The sequence below is a fragment of the Dermacentor variabilis genome, chromosome 1 (genome assembly GCF_050947875.1).
Source record: "Dermacentor variabilis isolate Ectoservices chromosome 1, ASM5094787v1, whole genome shotgun sequence".
Taxonomy (NCBI): Eukaryota; Metazoa; Arthropoda; class Arachnida; order Ixodida; family Ixodidae; genus Dermacentor; species Dermacentor variabilis.
In genome coordinates, this window is record NC_134568.1 from 251,629,330 (window position 1) to 251,645,627 (window position 16,298).

Sequence of the window (16,298 nt, forward strand, 5' to 3'; positions counted from 1 at the left end):
TTCCAGTCGACGCCAACTGTAAGCCGTACTTAGACCTCTCCGCACACTCGAAAAAAGAATCAAAACTGTCTCCCGCCAGCGCGACGAGCGTGCCGAGCAGGCGCGCGCTGGCGTCGTTCTTCGCTCCTGTCTCCGTCAAGTATCAACCGACGCAGAGGCTGCCATGATAGATGGCCCGCGCTTGCGGAAGCCAGGTGCTGCTGTTGGCTGCGAGCGAGCGTGGCTGTTGTTCACCGCTGAGCGTACCTGCCCCGCCGTCGACCGTTTTGCGCCTCGCGAGGACGCGCATGATGTATTCCACACGCGCCGATGACGCGTCTAGCCAAGCTGCAGACCAGGCGGAGCTGGTGAAATTGCGACCGATTATTGCCGGGCTTGTGCTGGACATCTTATGTTTTCTCGTCCCATCTATCTTAAAGACGTAACATTAGAAATTATGGGGTTTTACGTGCCAAAACCAAGATCTGATTATGAGGCAGGCCGTAGTGGGGATTAATTTTTAGCACCTGGGGTGCTTTAACGTGCACCTAAATCTAAGTACACGGGTGGTTTCGCATTTGGCCCGCATCGAAATGTGGTCGTCGTGGCCGTGGGATTTGACCCCGCGACCTCGTGCTTAGCAGCGCAACACCAAAGCCACTAAGCGACCACGGCAAGTTGACGTAATATCGCCGTTCCGCAGCGCCTGCGCACAACTTACGCCAACTGTTTGCAGTGCACAAAAAAAGCTGCTGCAAAACCACTGTGCGCGGAACGGACCTCGGCAAGTGCTGCGCGACGGTCACTGCAGTTCACGACAGGTTGATCGAGCATGGACGAAAACGGCAAAGATTACGCGAAGCGAACATCTGGGACCCATAGAAGAAAAACAACAAGGCCAATAAATCGGTTTGTTGTGAAGGTCTAGAACACAAAAGAGAAAATCTCTGGCTAGGCAGCCCAATCCTTATTCCCAAAACGTTTACTACGTAAGAGATGCGCGTAATTACGCGCTGCCTTCCTCTCGTGAGAACCCATGCGTTCTTTTCGCGAGAACTCATGCAGGTTGAGATCTGCGTGTATGATGCGATCTTGTGAAACGATGCATATTTAGCCCCAGCAGTCAGATCTTTCTCCTACGAAGTACCTCATGTGTGTAATAGTACGCGTGAGTAGTCGATGGCTGTGGTTGCATAAGTGCACGCAAAATGAAGCGAAAGGAACTAAAAGCAACTAATGCTGTGAGTCGGACACGTCGTCAACCCCTTTTATGCTCCTTTACCATGTTCGCTAAAATATACGATTTGGTATCCCGAGAGCACTTTTTCTTTCGGCTAAACGTGGTCGCATAGGAGCTAGTAAATGGCAGCCCATGGAGCTGTTTCTCGGTTATGTGTTTCCGGCGACAGATGACCACATGTTAACGTGGGCTCAACGTCGCTGCTGCTAACACGCACCCGCTGTGAAAGCTACGCAAATGAATCGCGAGGCAGGTAAATGTTCTGCGATCTCCACGAGTATCACAGGTGAGCAACACGCAGGCTCCGAGAAGTTGCGAGATCTAGTGCTATGAGCTACGCCACGCGGAAAAATGAATTAATGAAGCTTCATTGTATTGTCGAATGCGATGACACGTCGGACTGGGCAACGGGTAAAGACGTAGTTGTGGTCGAAGACGATAGCTATCATCTAGACCCTAAGCCGGAACTACTACGACTCCACTGCACCTTGACGAAACCCAAGAACGTGTATGGTAGCGCCACAGTATGCCGAAACCGTCCATCATACAAATAACGGACTGTGAAAAGAGGAAACCAATTTGTTCTCGACTTTCTCCTTTTTAAACAGAGCGAAACCTGCTAGACGTTAACGTCGGACGGTTACATTTGGGTTATAAATAGCAGGGCAGCTTCCGGAAGTGTCCATTTCAATTTAAACAGCGTAAGTTTATTTAACACGCAACACAATCTCGGTATACAGGCAATTTTTGCATTCCACCCGTGAAAGCGATAAGGATGCAGCGGCATCGAACCTGCACCTGTGCACAAAGCAACAAAACCTCATAGTCGCCGTGTCGTGGCGGCAGTTGTAAATAATTCTCAGCGCCTTAGTTTTAACAAATTTTAGCGTAAAGCACACGCACAGCAGAACCAGGCACCGCCTGCTCAACCTCCATACATGACACCCCCCTCCCCCCCCCCCACACACACAGATACAAACTTTTTTTTTCACTTCTTTGTCGTTCTATCTTCGGGTACAAATATAATCGCGCCCGTTGTGCTCAAACAAAACTTAACTGAGCACTAAGCTTGAGTTGAGGCGGCACCTCTACCGTTGATGCAATACAGTATATTCGCTGATAATGGTAGAGTTCCATCGTGCATGTCGTCGATAGTCTTATGCTATCAGAATCTTAAATAAAACTTGTTTCCTTCCTTCAGTATTGTATTTAAGTTATTTCTTAGCAAGTACATTACATTCGTTCCCTTGAGAATTCCACGAAACCTGTGTGGTTGTCTTTGAAACTTTATTTCTGGTTGAATGCAGGGTTAAAAGCGACATTACGAAAATATACTAAACGCCGCATGTGTCGTAGTGCAGTTCCCTCAGAAAGGGGAAACGCTGCCACCGTATACAGCCGAGAGCACTGAACACAACCAAGCGCATTGCGAAAACAGAGGTCTTCGCAAGGAAAAAAAAAATCTAATGAACGGAAATGTTACTAAAATGAGTATTTATATGCTGGCAAGTGGATCTTTACAAATAAAATAAGCCAAAGCCGTCTTATCGGACGTTCCACTGTTCAGACACGGTGATACAGTACAACACCAAACTTCATTCGTGCGACTTCGTTCGCAAGCTTTGCAAATCCTGCTGGCCAAGAGCGTGAGAAAAACCAATTCAACTATACGCTCGAACGGTGCAGGTTATTTCCTGCTTCGAATAGTTATGTAAGCAATGGGGGCGCAGAGAGCATCACTAAGCAAATTGAGCCTTGTAAAGTTTAGAGTTCCGTACGAAACCCTTTTTCCTATTTGAACCGGCTTCGAAAAGGTTCATGCTTCAGCATGCGACTAAGTGAACTTGTTTAATTTTTTTTTCTGTTAAGAATGCTTGCTGTGATCTGAATAAATGAGCGATCCCATGGTAAATAATGCAGATAAGTTACTTTCAGTGGCTCAATTTGCACGAGTCAGCAATCGCATTTGACTGCAAGTGGCTTTTCGTGAGGTAGCTTTGACGCTGTTGCAGCATCTCGTGCACCTTTCCTGGCTCGCCAATGTAATAAAGAATAACTGGTATCTTGAACACCAGGCCGAGGTACGTAGAGCGCGGCAGAGGGCCCATTTGATGTTCAGAAGGGCGGCTCGGATCTTGCTGGTCGCCACACGCGCAGTCTGAATACCACGTTTCCTGAAGATACGAGACTCCAATTCTCTACTACTGCATCGTTGCCCTACGTTGTCTGGAAGTGGCTACGTGTCTAAGCTTCTACGATTTCCCGCGACAAGAACGTTTGGAAGCCTTTTCACTGCAAGTATGCCTGGATGACCTGCATCTCTTCTTCCATGCCTATTGCGTTCGAGCATGTCTCTAACCTGACTCGGTTGACAAGCAGTGTTGCGAGTGCACGCTAATCTACTATGAGGTGCACTGATATGAAGATCGGATATCGTCGAGAATGCGGAAGTTTTCTGTAAACAGCAGTAGAACGATGAACGCCGCTCGGGTGCACCTCGACGTACTAAAAATTGGAAGATCCTCGTGGCGCGATACAGAGACGTGTGCAGAATATGTATGCTACTTGCAATATTTAAGGACTTGCAACTCTCGGTCAGCACCCGCCGCCCAATTTATGTCCTACCAAATATTCCCCAAAACAGGGTATGATCACGCCTTTTAGTCGATTTCAAGTGGCAACAGGGCTTCTTCGCTACATCACCAATGCGCTCGCTCCGTGTTGGGAAAGACAGGTCGTACACTTTGAAAGCGCTCACGACTTCAACACCAAGGTAACGAACGTTGTCCTGTATGGTGCTGACTGACCAGTGTCTTTCGACGTTTTCTATCGGGGAAATTTAAACAGCAACCACGCAAGTTCGTTTCGTCGTGCGCTGAAGCATATATAAATTCCCTGTGGGGAAGCCGATCCCATTGTGAAGAACTGTTACGCATGGAACTAGAAACGTTGGAACGATTATTTTAACGTGGTCAGTGGACCATATTTTTGTTCGACGTGCTTTTACCTGACCTGGCGATTTTTTTGTAAGACACTTGACTACACCAATGTACGGAGAGGTCTTTGGGGATGTTTTAAAAAGGTGAAACCTCTAAAGGTTTTTTTCTCGGCATTAAGTACGTTTTCGGGCATTTTCAATTGCACAAGCCAATGAAACTAGCGGTGTCGTGTTCCCTGGTGCCGACTAAATCGGACTAAAATTCTTCCAACAAGCGGCGCCAACCTGCGGGTCGCTGGACCGCATTTCTCCTACGCTTTAAGCGCACTCACTGGAGAGCCTGTGTGAACAGTTTCACAACACGTAACACCACTAGTTCTGTCACCTTGCGACAGTTTGGCTAGGTTGCAAATGGAGACTGTCTATTTCACTGTCGCTTTTAAAGCATCAGTTGTGTCACAATTCTGGAAAAAAAAACAACATGAGCCCCGGCGTTATCTTTAAGGTAATTATCTGAATCATCCTGCGTAAGGCTTTGCAATGAACACCAGCGACGCTTATTCTCTGAACACTGACTTGAAAACACCGCTATCAAAATAACGTCATTAAAACTGCAAGCCACGCCTAATTAACCCTGCAAAGCATCTAGCTCGGTACGATATACTGCTCGTGCAATATACAGGTTTGCTTTATTTTAGGGAAATTCTCGAGGTCGTACACGAAGCGGACATGAAAACAAGCCGGCGGACACTGACGTTTTATATAGAATGAAAAGGCTGAGCGCGTGGTCACCACTATGCAAAGTGGAAGGGCAGCGGGACGCGCCCGAACGATGCCGATAGGCTCGCGGAAGACGCGGTAACGCTCGCCATGTACACAGTCAGCCTTTCGAGCTTGCATAACAGCGACTCGTGCGGACTCGCGCGCAGGCGAAACGAATCAAAACGCGACCGCAATCGTGACTACATATACTGGAACGCCGAGCAGCAGCAGAAGCAGTAGCCCCAGCATGCATAGCCACATTCATGTCGGTTTCATGCTTCGAAAGGTCGTCGCGGCCTTCGACACGGGGCTGCCAGGAGCAGCTGCGACCCGAGGGCAGGAAAGCAGCCTCGCGCCCACCGCCGGCCCTCAACCGCGGCTGCTGCCCGCACGCGGGAACAACGCCAGTGCAGAACACAGCCAAGCGCGGCAACGTCGTGCTCAGGTCTATAGCGCCTCCGAAGAACGCCGCAGGGAAGTATCCCGGACTCATAGAGCGCAAGCTTCGCTGCATTACCTCCCGCGACGAGCACCGCCACTTATAGGCTTTTGAGCGCCACGGTGTGCTGCGAAGTTGCCGCCTGAAGGGAGACAAAAGCGGAGGAATAAGTCTGTCTATATACGTTGATTGTGCTTTGAAATCTCCATCTGCGCTTCTTTGACGCAGAAGTGTGGAGTATTAGAGGATTAGAGGAAGATAAAACCACCTCGGCACGCGGGTGGACGGCCTAAGTTGGTTCGACATGTTGAAGTAGCATCGCGTGAAAGACAATTCGGACATACGAACGTGGCCCACGTCAGCGCTCGTGGCACACTCTGGTGACTGTTGTCTTTCGCGCATCCCTGCTGCTTTAAGATACAAAACTTCCATTCTTGAACTTCGGGCCCACAACGCGGCGCCCATGACATCAGAGTGATGTAAAATATAACTGCATTTTAGCGTACTTGGGTCGTCTTAGCGAAGTACAAATCAATAAATGTTAGCAGACTGGGTGTTTGCTTGCTTTCGAAAACAACGTAATTAACTAGACCCAAGCAGACGCTGTCAAAGTCTACGACATTACGTGGAGCCAATGCGGAGAAGCCCGGGCACGCCAAACAATGGCGTTATTCAAGCCGCAAGTTCGCATAGCTTAACCAGTGGAGCCGCAAGCTGTGTCATAAAAGTATTGCCGCGAATTTCTTATGAAGCATGCCCGTCCGTCCGGACAAAGCAATATACAAGATAAAGAAGGATGAAAGCATAAACTGTGTTCTGTCCTTCATGTACCGTTGACAAGAGTATGCATCGCCCAGTGTTGTAGAGAAAAAAATCATGTTATTTAGAGCAGAAAATAATTTTAAAAAACAACAACGAAGCGCTAAGCCTGTGGGCTGCGGATGACAGAAGCAACCCACGAAGCTAGTATAACATGCCGCTAAACCTAGCGCAGCTTTGCGATAAACTTCGTAACAAAGAGACATGTAAGCCGACGGAGGAGATACCAAAATAGACTTTCACTAGGCGCGCCACGTGGTTGCAACGGTGTATGTATGCGTGGAGCATAACCGCTATGCAATTTCTTCGGATAAGCACACCACGATATGGTCGAAACAACAGATCCCTCTGTACAATGTTTCTACACTAAGCATGTATGAATTGCTGATAACCGACATTGTGGGACAAAACTTGAGAACATGCGAGTCCAAAAGAAGATTACGAATCGGTCCGAACAACCACTGGCTCATCTTATACTTTCGTAAAATCACGTTCTGTTCTCGCATTCTATATACACCAACTTGGCATCGCGCAACCCCGCACTGGATCTGCCATGTTTGCTCTTGTCTTGAGAAAAAAAAAAGTTGATAAAAATCATGGACGGCCACCGGATGGAAAGCGCTCTTGCTTTACTTGCTGAAGGCGATCACAGCATGCGCCTGCATCTAGCCTCGCCGTTGATATAGGGCTCTGGAACGCTGTTTCCACCGATCCTTTTTCCTAACGCGTCTGTCGGAATACGTTTAACTCGATTTGATAGCATGGATCATGCACACGCAAGCATTCAAAACTTCCATAGCTTCCAAACATGAACACTTTGTAAGGATTTATTAGAATTTTCGTGACTGCGTGAACAACTTGGGTGCTTTTTTGAAGCTACCGACCGGACATAAGCGAATATTAAAGCAGTTTTTCATTGCTGCAACAATGACGCGGATTATAGGAACAATATAAAATATTTTTCTCTGTAAGTTTAATGCTTTTTTTGAGTGCCTGTTCTTTGCCACTGCCCGCAGTGCAGTGTGCAGAGACAATAGTTTTCCGTTTAGCTGAACCAGTTGGACGACTAGCCTCTGTCGGAAGAAAAAAATGTGCAACATCGACGCGACTTAACATCGAATCAGAAGACCGTGCGAGCGCTACTGCGCTCAGTGAGATCGACCGGCCTGTGTGAACGCCTGTGATTGGAACACCTCTTCGGTTACCTGCTTTTCTTTGTCTTTCTTTTTGGCTGCATTTGCCCTCTTTGCAACCCCTATATACCCCACCCCAGTGCAGGGCACCAAACCGGAAACTCGTCTCTGGTTAACCTCCCTGCCTTTCCTCTCTCGCTCTCTCTTTAGAGTGCACGTCTCCGTGAGGCAAATTGCGACCTGGAGTGGCAATAGCCAAGAAACCTTAATTCCCTCTTTCTGGTGTCAATCCTTCTGCACAGCAGGGTTATTCTTATGCATTTCGGTAAGAAGTCAACTGCTCCAAGTAAACTAATCACACAACGAGGATTATTCTATTTCATCTTATTCAAGCTTGCTTGTACTGCCAGAATTCAAACACACTTTCAAGATTGTCTGCATTGCCCGTTAACGGTCTCGTTTTCAAATGGACACGTCTGCCAGAATGGCCACCAATTTCGAACCAAATGCCGCATCAACGATAAAGTAGTCCACGTTCAATCACAAGCCAGAACTAGTCTCCGGTGTGTGTGTTCCCACCCACACAAGGGTGAGCGGGGGGTGGGGGATGTAGACGGTGACAGCCTATGGGAATAGACTATGAACGCCTGAACTTAAGGTTAGTGGAATCTTAGCGCATATAAGAAAGTTGTCAGTTCACTATATCCGTCCGCGACTGAAGCTGTCGCCGAAATTGTATTTCGTTTCATGAAAGCTCTAGAGAAATGCATGCTGTCGCTGTCGCCGCTTTGCGAAGAAGCGATGGCTGCACTAAGATATGGATCCGAGCTTTGCGGTAAGGCAACAACTTCAAAAGGGAACAGCGCAAAAGACGGGACAGGCCAGAATATTTCCATTCGGCACTTTTCCCTTCGTAAACATAGCTACTGTACAGTATACGCGCCGTGCACACCGACGGACGCGCCACTGGTGGCGGCCTTGCGCAGAACACGCGGGAGAGGAGCCTGGCGCGCACCGTAGTTTGTTGTGTAGTTGATCGTGCTTCTCTGTCTTATTCACGTTTTCAGAGCAAGATAGGCAACACCATACGCACGTGTGGGGTAGCCAAAGCGTCAGCGAATGTCGAAGAAGAATTGTTGCAGGGTGGGGGGCTCAAATACCGGTGAAAACGTGCCGGCGATACGGTTCTAATCATTCCCGGCAAAGCCTCATCAGTGGGAGCAACGGTAGCAAAACTGGATCGTCCCTTCGAAGGGAAATTTCTTGTTCTCATCCTTTCCTTTGTCTCGTCGGTGTTTTTTTCCACTCGATCATAGTTAGACGCGTGAGCAACGAAGTTCGTCTGCAGTGCAGCATGAGGTTTAAAGACATTTAGCTAAAGTTCGGAATGCTGTTTGCCGCTTATATTGTTTTCCGCTTCTTTACCGCGTTGCGCTAGCTAGGCAGCACGACTGCACGAGCGCATTGCATTGTATCTTAAAGCTACTGAAGTTTGCAAGAACTGAAATTGTTGGTTTCATGTGGCGCGGTAAATCCTCGCACCAGCTGTCGCACACCTCATGGTTTTACATATATTTTATGCGTGGCTTCGCACATGTTTAACTGACGCTAGTTGCTCCATGCATAACTCTTGTCGATTCTTTTGAGCTGCGAAGTTTTCACCCTGCCTTGTTTGTAAAGGGTATAAATCACGCTGTGTCTTATCGGAATGATACCAAGTAAGTGCTTCTTTAACAGCTTTATTCTTTTCGCCCGAGGGCATCTTAGATATTGTTTGCGTTTTTGAAAATGTGTTTAGAAAATAGGTAGTTCAAGGCGAGAATCGCTAATAGCTGCTGCATATGGTATTTTGCTCCATTTCTCACTGAAAAGTTCGCGTCCCGTTTGGGAAATCATCACACCTCGATGCTGCCTGAGCAAACTTAACACGCCGGGTGATTTGTTTGTTTCACAACGTAGTCCCTTCTTGCATGTGAGTTTTGTACTCAACTGAATTCTTTCTTATACTTACGCTGCAGACGACTAAACTGGGCCTTGCCGCCAGCGCTCATCTACTTTGACTGGCGCTGCTCTGCCTTTAAGTACATCATGTGGCACCTCTCTCTAGTAATATAAAAAAGTACTGAAAAGTTAGTCAGTCTTTAGCTTTGTACGTTTCCATGCAGCTCCCTTGGGGAATATAAAATTGCACAAGCTGCAGCGGGAACGGTAGTTCATCGGCGTATGCAGCAGAATTGCATCGGCGGTACAGCACTAACACGCGCTTTTATTAACCTGTGTGTTTGGTGACTTGGTTGGCTAGTGTACGCGTTTCCATCAATAAATTGGCAATTACTCTTCTTGAGGCGACTTCGACTGCACTTATTCGGCGATGTCACATGTATTCATCGGCAGAAAAATCACAACGGCATATGCACAGATTGCACCATGCGGATTTGTTTGCTATAAGTCTGCACTAACGACGGGTGCTTATTATTCAGGTACAGAAGCAGCATTGCGGCAAGGGTAGAATAAAGAAAACCATCGAGAGATCGCATCACTCAACAAAATTTATCGGCTAGTGAACATGAGCTCCACGTCATGTAAATGGGGTTCATGGCGTTTGTCTGCGGGACACACCTTGCACTTATGTGGACCATGTTGTCCCAAACACCGGTAACATCGTGTTCATACCCGCTCGCACAGAGGTCAGCATCTTCCCTACAGCTGTCACCGCAGAAGAGGCAGCCTGGCATCGGAAGAAAGGAGAAATCGCACCCGCGAACTTCAGCCATCCTTGCTGCAAAGGGTTGTCGTCTGCTACTGCTCCCGCGTGTACTGTTGGAAGCGTCCGCTAGGTGGCTTTCAGTGGCGCCTCTATAGGCGGTGCACGAGGCGTATAGCACTTCAGATTGACTACATGGTCTAAAACGTTACTACGCGAACTCTCAAGAGTAGATTCGTTCTGCAGAAACTACTAAGCACCAGAATGACACAGAAGCCGCACAATGAAGCCCAGTGACAGCTGTAGCTACGCAAGCAGCGCCAGATAACTACAGAGGGTCACTCCAGCGATGCCTATTTTTGACATTGACACACACTTTGACAAAGTGAATGCAGTTACGTTTAAAGTACTTTAGCCATGGCCTGTTTCTGACGTTCCCAGCAGATCTTGGGTAGCGAAAATACAGGCGAGGAGGAAATGCGTGTGGAAACACCACAAATTTAAGGCTGTTAAAACCTTGAGCTCGTCTCCCCTCCCCCTATTCCCCTTTTATGTGTTCTGCAATGGTACAGCAGGGTGTTGACGACTTGAACGCATAAATGAATCAACTAATGAATGGTCTTATTCAGTCGAAATATGTGTAGATCGGAATTGAACATTTCATCTGATTTGCCAATTTCCCACTGAGTACGCCTATGGTTCTCTTGTTCGCACGCGTGTAAGTTTAACTGAAAGATACGTAACATGATGGTTTCGCACTAATGGTTTCCGAATACCACGAAACATTCGACGGCAACGAAGGTGTAACAAAAGATATCGACCGGCAACTCAAAAAGCGGGACATCCACAAAGCGCATATGCAGGAGCGGAGAGATTACATGTGCAACTAAATAAGCGCACGTACAACGTTGGTCACCGATTGCCGGCTTAAAACGGCGAAAGTAGCGCGGCGGCCAGATCACGGTCAGTTACTCCATGTCTAATTCAATGAGCATGCCGCGCTGACCAAATCCGTGTTGCAGTGCCGCCATAAGTGATGGAGAGAATAATGTAGTTGAAGAGTGGCGTGCAAAACAATGCAGCGAAACCAGTTGCGTGCATCACCTCAACGCACTGGCGTTCGCTACATACGCTGCAATATATAAATTTAGGCGTTGTGATAAGCGCGCATGACCGTTGCTTACGGCTGCCATGCTTATTCTGAAAACACTCGATTGCTATTTGGTTACTTCTTAATACCAGTTTTCAAGCTTTTGCTCTACGACATTAGCTGCAAAGTGGCGTTGCAAAGCGTTCAATTAGCGTACTGATAAGTACTCGTCATGTTAGTCCTTTCCGTTGCTTTCCTATACTTCGCTAACGGTCTACCTTGAACAAACGTCTTCTTTTCCCTCTCCAGCGCTAGAAAAGCTGATACACACCCATTCCCCATTATACGTACGTTTCCTACTGAGTTTACTGTACACATTTTGAATCGACAGCTTGTGTGCACCTGCCTCTGTCGCTGCTGGTTTATATTTTCACTATAGCTTCTTGAATACAACGTAATCATCAAACGTTACATTTGTTGTGTTAACTTTGGCTAAATAAGTATGTACTACGTGAGTCCATTGCACTGCAGTTTCTTCGTAGTAGGCACCGAGAGAGACCACAGTTAAAGTATGGCGTTGAAAGAAACCCTTCGAAAGCGCGAGGACCACCTAGGCTATCCATCTCATGGTCGACTGAGGCGGCGTTGAAAGTATTGTCGCAGCAAGCGTTGCAACGAAAGTGGTATTGCGTACCAACAATCGCGGGTTACAAAACCCAGCTTGGCATAACATGGTAAGGGGCCGCGTCTTGTTTCGGAAGCTGACGCCGCAATAAGTAAAATAGAATAAATAAACACTGAGATTTTGAGTGCCAGAACCACAAACTGATTGTAAGGTACGCCGCAGCAGGGGACTCGGGATTAAGTATGACCGCCCGGGGTTCTTTAACGTTAATCCAGTGCACAGTACACGAGCCTTTTTTGTACTTCGCTCACATCCGAATTCATGGGGTCGCCGCCTTGATCGAACCCGCGACCTCGAGCTCAGCAACGAAATGCCATATCCGGGTACATGCCGCACCACTACAGGGGAAGGGGGGGGGGGGGGCAACAAGTGGTAACAAATCTCAACAACGGGTTTATACAGGTGTAGTACGTTAATTTCGTGAAGATCGCACGCCCTGTCTACGTGCACTAGTGCCCGTACATGCATCAGAGATCTTGCTGACTACAAATTTGTTATTACATCCAGTAACCATGGCGGGGTCCATCCAAATTGTATTCCTTCCGTGCCCTGCTGCTGATCCCGTTTCCACTTTTCTTACTGGTTAGCCTGTTCTATTAATTTCCATGAGGCTGCTCTATGTACTCGAAAGCAACTAATAGACTTTGGTGGGGGTTGCTTGCCTGTTTCATCACACCAATTCCTGTACTTGCACATTATGTTTTAGTCCGCGGTAGACACGGAGGGGCGGAATGCAACACTGTTGCTACCACTCGATTAAGGTGCACGTAGTAAACCTCGGATGGTCAGAATTAATCCGGATCCCTCCACTACAGCGTCCCTCGCAGCTCACAGCGCAACTACGCGGCCTTTAAACCAAAGCTTCACTCAATTATCGGAAACGATCAGGCCACCGTAATGCAAATGAAAGTGCGGACGTCGCCGGAATGAACTTTTCAACCACGCATACGGTGGAAAGACAGGGACAGAGGAAGTACTGCACGAGCGGGTAAATTAAAGCAACAAATATGTAATGTTAAACCACGAACTTCTAAAAAAAAGAAAGAGAACGACGTATACTCCGATACATGACCACTGAATTGTGTAGCCGATGTCATCAGTGTCATCGCAGCGATTAGCAATCCGCCAGAGCTTGCAGCCGCAGCCATAACAGATAAACAACCATGAACATGTCAGAGCAGTGACACCGTCTACGTCTCAGCGAAGAACTCAAATACGGAACCCTGATTCCACTTGTACAGTGTCGCGTCCACACGAGGTCAGCGCGAACTGCGGTGCGGCGTACGAGAGAAGACGTGCACGCAGTCATCGTCCCGTACGTTCTGCGGGGCCTATCACTGATCAATATTTGTTAGTGGAGGAGGAGAAGGAAATAAAGAGAGAAGGCAGGGATGGTAACCGGGAATGCGTCTGCTTGACTACACTACGCTGGGGGGCGGGAAAGAGGGAATAGAAATGATCAGCTAGAGAGAGGGAGGGGCAAGAAAGCCACAGTGAGCTCGCGCACGCACGAGGAGGGCCTGAGCGAGTCAAAGGCGTTCACATAGGCCGGTCACCCTCGAGAAAGCCAAAGGGCCTTCATAGATTTGTGGGCCGACGACGGTCTTCAAGCAGCACCTGCACAGACAACGGCCGATAGACCAGTCGCTGAACCTTAAAAAGAGCGTAAAACTCACCAGGCGAACCAAAGCGCTCCACTTCAACACACACCAGCGCAAGTGACGGTATTCAAACACCGGATATTTAGGAGGGGTGTGGGGCGGTTCCGCTCTCAATTAAAGAGCAATTAAAGACGTTGGGGGGCGCGAAGTTTGCTAGACAGTGTACAGGAGTAACGCTTGCACTGTGTCCAAACTTTGGTGCAACATAAACTGCGACAGGTTGTCATTCAAGCGCGTGACAACAGCCCACCCACCGCGATAGTCTACGGTGTTGGCTGCTAAGCTCTACGTCACGGGTCAATCAAAGTCGGGGCCGCCGAACTTCGATAGAGGCGAAATGCACAAACGCTCGTGGTACTTAGATTCAGGTGTACGTTAAAGAACCTCAGGCGGTGAAAATTAATCCGGTGCCGCCGACTACGGCGTGCGTCATAATCAGATAGCGGTTTTGGCACATATAAACGATGTCAAAGGAAAAATGAGATGCTTCATATAAAAGTGCCAGTCGTATTTTACCGCTACGATAAATGTCGCGAGAATTTCGAAAAGGTAGGCACTTTGGCAGATATCATGAGACATCGCATCCTTTCTCTTTTTATTTCTATAACTAGAATAAAGGAAACGCTTGCATCCATTTCTTCCTGCTCCAGAACATTTTGGCTTTTGTTTCAGCTCTTTGCGGGCGGAGTAAAAGCAGGAAAAAAGACAAAAAGAAAGAAGGACCTTCTTGGCTTGGTATCCAAGCTGCCAAACTGTGCGTCTAATAAGTGCCGCGTAGCTTCATTCATGGTTTAAGGCGAAGACTGAGCTCCAACCTCGGGTTCGTTAACCTTCCGTCTCTGTTACTTTCTTTTTTGACAGCTTTCTTTCGCATTTCCTATTCTTCGAGCTGCAGGCAGACAGTGCCTGACAAAGCGTTTCAAGTGCGAGTAAAGTCATAGCCAAGTTCGTCACTGAAGACAATGCAAGCAACGCACGCGCGACCTTATAGAGGCCGATGGCACTGCCAGCAGCTGTGACGAATGTTCGCGGATTTTGTACTGGCACGTACGCAGTGAGTTCCACACTATGCACGTAGCTCCAGAGAAACATCCGTGAGCACGAAGAGGCCGCAGTGTCGGCCGATAAAGTATGCACGTGAGTTCGTTCGACGCGACCAACTCGAAGCGCAACAAGCACACTATTTATAAGTCTCGCGCGCTCATGAGTGTTTCTTATGCAGTAGCACGCACGGAGCCGACAAAAGCAACATAATTGCAGAAAGCGCAGTTCACCAACCCACTTTCCAGTTAAGCGGCTAAGCAGCGAAGAATTTTCTGACAACGCGCTACGTAAAACGCAAGCGAGGATGCTTGCCACGAAAGTCCAAATGGTTTCGTTCACGTAGAGAACGGAACAATATGCGAGGGAACACCTTGTTCGCCTTTGGGGCCGTTATTTGTTTTTCGCGCTGAAATCAAGAAAACACGACGGGTCTGATTCTCCAGTATAGCTGAATTATTCCCAAAGTTTCAGCAGGAGAAATCTGAACAAATTCTGCAGGGCCATTACTCGAATATCAAATATAGGTGTTCCCTTCGATAATGGACTGACCTGTACAACGCGCCTAGAGAGAGGGTCGCAGTTTGATTTTGTATAGTTTGTATACCGCGGTCCATATAGTACGAATAAGGTTATTATAGACGCATGGAACAGATAAAGTCATCAACTCATGGGTAATATGAGTTCTCGACGCCACAACTACAATTTTTATATAAGAAAGGTATCCACGCTTCCATTTCCATATTTCCATTTCAAATCCATATTTGCCACAGGGCAAGCTGTTAGACTTTTTGTTTTTAAAGGAGAACAAAGAAAGGGAGCCCGTTTCGTCGTTCTACCGGTTGCAAAAGCAGGGGAAAAAATCACAAGCTTGCAAAGCTTGTGCTGGCGTGATGCTTTGCAGTTTTTCTTTTGCGATGACTGTCCACATGTTTCGCTATAAGTTCAGCCTGCACAGGTAACAGCTGTTCCTGCTGCGCACATAAAGTCCACAAATAGCCGCGTTCTCTTCTCGCTAACAGATAGATATAAATGCAGCACAGCACTCCTGCCATAAACTCCGTCGTGAAACAACCAGCAGTATATTTAATGCTGCTTTCGCCGAATACATGCACTACGACTGACTCAGTACAATCTGATGTGACAGATTGACGGGACGAGACGGAGAAGGGGGAGGCTTCACGTCGTGCTCGGTATAGAGCTGGACCGGGTATTTCTTTTTTTGGTAGGCTTCAACGATTACGCGAGACAAACTAACTATATACGAGCAGCTGAGTGCACACAAAGTAAAAATGGCAGCGCCATCTCTGCACGAGCAAATCTATACGTACGCCAAAAAGAAATGCTTTCCGCGCGGCATATTCGATTGGTTAGTTTCAGTGCGGTTCGGCAGCGTTACAAAGCTCGCGTAGGACAGCTTTTAGGCGTGCATGCAAGCATAAGCGTGCATGCAAGCATACATGCAAGCATAAGAAAGCACCAGTGGCGCTAATGAGGCCAGATTACCGCCTACTAGACCCGCTTATTTTCGTAATGCGACTTTAAAGTTGTCATTCACGATGTCGTAGGACTCCAAAGCGGTTCGAAAAGACCAGTTCAACATGCCATCACATATGCGCCTGTCTCGTGAATAGAATAAAGCAAACGAATGTCGCGCCAAAGCAAGGAATGTAACAGACATGTACGGAAAGGAAAGGCTCCTTTAGTATCGAGCTGCTGCATTGCTCTCTCTAATGGCCTCGAGAAAAACAATGGTAGTCTACAGAGTTCAAAAGTACTAGAACGTGAAATGTCGACCACAACTTTG

At 47.7% G+C, this 16,298-nt stretch overlaps 1 protein-coding gene across 2 annotated transcripts in view; it reads right to left on the reverse strand.

Moving 5' to 3' along the window:
* Positions 1 to 16,298, reverse strand: part of LOC142560823 (protein tiptop-like) — a 470,396-nt gene that overhangs the window by 6,805 nt on the left and 447,293 nt on the right. The gene's annotated exons all lie outside the window — the stretch shown is intronic.